Source organism: Mya arenaria, chromosome 7, assembly GCF_026914265.1.
Source record: "Mya arenaria isolate MELC-2E11 chromosome 7, ASM2691426v1".
In the NCBI taxonomy this organism is placed as follows: Eukaryota; Metazoa; Mollusca; class Bivalvia; order Myida; family Myidae; genus Mya; species Mya arenaria.
Window position 1 is genome coordinate 63668753 of NC_069128.1, and position 4030 is coordinate 63672782.

Here is a 4030-nt window from a genome sequence, read left to right on the forward strand (position 1 = left end):
TACGTTATAACTTGATATTTTTCAGGAATATTAATATTGTCAAGCCTGCATGCTTAAGGTTCAAAATTGCAGTTATGTGTGAGTGTGTGCGTAAAAGCGTCAATCCAGAATGTCCAGGCTGTATCTTGAACATGCATTATTTAATTTATTTTTTTAAAAATGCCATGTCAGAAGGTTCAACATGAGGAGGTGACTTGTCATGCATTAGACCCAGGACTATACCACAAAGGTCAAGGTTAGAGGTCAAAGGTTGAAATTGTCTTTGTCCTGGCTGTATCTTGACATTGCATTAGAGTTTTAAAAAAACTTGCCATTAGGGTTCATCATGATGAGAGGGCGTGTCATGCACAAGAACCAGTTTGAACCTCGAAGATCAAGGTCACCTTTAGAGGTTAAATTTAAAAGTGAGTACTGTTGAAAGAACTGGTCCGGACTAAGACTTATCTGGGCTGAATCTTTATCATGCATTTTCAAAAAACTTTCAAAAGAGGTTCACCATGCCGAGTTGTAGTTTCGCAGGTACACATACTGTTCAACCTCAACCCACCTGTAGGCACTCTAGTTTGCGGGGTGAGGACTGAGGGTACTCGTATGAAGGTGAGTACTCAAACCCTGCAGACCTGGGGGTACTCTTAGGTACAATGTTATTCAGTGTTGTAGTTGCACGGAAGAGCATTATGTCTGTGTCAAAGGCTCTTTCAACGGGCTCAACATGTCGCCGATATGCGTCTAGTTTATGCCACAGCGTGACATGTATTGACTAACCATTTGTTCTGTTGAAGGATGCATTAGGATTGATTCATTGCTGAGTTCTGTTGGAGTCTATACATGTTTTATAATTAAATGAAGAGCTGTGTGCCTCGACCAAAGAAACAGAATATGGAGTGCTTCAAAAAAAGGCACACAAATCTTCACAAGGTCTCTCTAAATGCAAAATCATGTAATTCCTAGTGGCATCTAAAGGTACATGTATCACCATAGCCTTTACAGATTCATAATCAGAAGCTGCAACTTGACAAGAAGTATTCATTTCGAGTGGTGAAGAGAGCGTTCCTGTTTTACTTCGAACTCACGACCTTCTAGTTGAGAGGAGGCAACTACAAAACAAGCCCTTTCTCGTCTGATTTGTGAATTTCAACTTCTTTCAGGATTTGTTGTACCTAAACGGTACTCCTTTATATATCCATGAAATTCGGTTAATGCCACCTACGGGATGTATAGTGGGCATCCTTAATTGCCAAGTTAAACGTTTGAGAACGGTGTCAATTTGAGCTTCTGATGATGTATCTATAAAGGCTATGGTGATACTTTAAGACGCTACCAGGTATTACATGATTTTGCATTTAGAGAGACGTTTAAGAGGGTCACCCTTTAACCATCATCACCACCCAGCCCCTCCCTTCGCACGCCGTAAACCATGCTATTTAGGTTGAGTTCCGGATACCAAGGGTAAGTACGTCGGAATTTATAATACGATTCTTATATTTGCACCGCAACTTCCCGAATTTCCCTTTATGGTCAGACTACGACGAGGGCATTCACAACGTACAGTTGTTGTTATTTAAATTCTTTTAAGGTACTAAACACCGGATGATACAATTGCAAGAAGAAAAAAATGTCAGAACTTACTGATGTATCACATCGCTTACGACACATGCATATTTCGCATTTTTTGCGCATTTTTCCTAGTGTAAATTTAATGGGATTGTCCACCACGTATACATCCTAGTAAGGTAAAAATAGCGTCGATATATTGAATTGCGCTAAATAAACAGACAGCTGATTAAAACTTGGAAACCACTATGCGCTATTTTTAAACAAGGAAACTTTGATGAGACAGCAGGATGAGTGTTGCGTTTATTCTTTTGATTATGTAAAATGATGTATTATCGGCCGCCTAGTAGCTCGTATTGACAATTCTAGGCTTCTTTTGAGGAAATACTGTATTTACCGATTTTTTGAAACATCCTGGTGTCTAGTTCCTTTCTTTTTCTTTTTTTTTCCTCTTTAAAAAGACGACCCCGACTAAAGATGCGTTAAGTTCAGATGTAGGACTCAAATAATATACATAGAAAATGCATCCGATGTTGTTAACCCGGCAATGATCCCCAATTATTTCAGAAGACACGTGCATCCCTCTCAAACTCATCCGTGCCGCTTAAACAATCTCCACCCGATACCTCTGTTAACTAGTTTGTGATTATCTAGATGTGGGGTAGGCAAAACGTTGTATTGTAGTATGATTACGTGTTGTTTGCTTACGAAGTGTTGCATATAGCATTTGCACTGTTCGTCCATGTGTCTGTCTCCGGCAGTTCTAACGTTACTTATTGTTTCTGCAACAACTTTGTTAGATATGATTGGATTTCACTCAAACTTCACAAAAAGTAGAGCACTTCGGGCAGGCTGGCATGCCGCACACAAAAACCGTGCTCTAATCTCAGGGTTAAACTTGCAGGCCGATGTTTTACAATAAAACAACATATAAATTGAAGCAAATTTCAAAATAAAATTGTTCAGCACTATTGCAAGATATGTCGCGAACAAAATTCGCGTTCTTATTTCAAAGGTCAATGTCACACTTGAAGGTCAATGTTTTTTCTTTTATTTTTAAATGGCAATTCAATTAAACTTTACAAACATGTAGACCGCCATAATAATGTGTTTGTGCATAAGATTCGTGTTCCCATCTCTTCAAAGGTCAAGGCCACACATTGATGTCAACGTTTAACAAATACACTGTGTGCCTCCATTTTAAAGTCCAAGGTTGCACTTGAAGATCGATTTTGTCCAATATAGACATCATAGCAATAGTTTGTGTGTCAGTCATGACTGATCGAACTTCACAGTAGTGGAGGTCGCGCATATTATGTGTGCTCTTACATTTATCTCATTGTCAAGGTCGCACTTTGGTACTGCTGCAAAAATAAAGATATTATAGAACAACTTTTTTAAATGGCTAATGTACTTTGCGGATCAGAAGGAAATTAGATTTTAATAAAACTACAATTTCACGAAATACCTCAAAATCCATGACATTTTTGCATTCATTTCAATGGTCAAGGTCGCATCTGGAGGTCAGTGGTTTACCAAATGATGGAAACTCAATCCATTTTACAGACGTGTCGAGTTCCTTAAGAAGGCGCATGTTAAGATAAATAGAATTTTAATCAAACCTTTTAATCAACATAATTTTAAATATGTTATAAACTAAGAGCCACTCATGCGACATTAGTCGCATTCGGAAGCATTTATAACGTGTCTGCGATAGCTCTTGTTTTTTTTTAATGTAAAATAATTCACTGCCCAGAGTAAATAATAGTAATAAATTATTAATATATATATATATATATATATATATATATATATATATATATATATATATATATATCAGTGTATAATAACTTCCTTTTTACTTGATCGGAACAAAACTTGGAACACGCTTTTTGTTTCAGATATTTTTAAATACACGGGGAGAGTGAGCAACTGCTCTGGTCCTCTACAGCACCAGAAAACCCGCAGCAAGACCTCGATCCCCTTACCTTTGAACAAGTCCCCTGACTCACTGTAGCAAGTTCTCTAACTCCATCTTGGGGGGAGAGTCTCCTGATCCCCTACCTCCGAGAGCATGTTGCACCAATCCACCGTACCCCTTGTGTGTGAAGACTATGAAGTCCGTTGCTTCTTCCCAACTCCTGGGAGCTATTCCCTTGATTCCCATCCAGTGGTCAGACCGGACTGGTTTTTAAATTGCTCGAACGTAATTGTCACGAGTTTTCCTCATAACCGATCGGATCACTCTCGTCCTTTTAAAAAATGGCCCATTTCAGAACCAATGAAATTCAAATTGCCTCAAAAGAAAATATAAAACAGGTAGTCGTCCCCTGAGAAATGTTAAAATAATTGCGTATAAAATTAAGAAAAAATGGTGCAGATCCACAGATTTTAAAATATTTTAAATATATAGTTGGTCATAACCTTATCTGATGATGATGTATGAATTCGTCAAAATAAGGCAATGGCGGTAGAT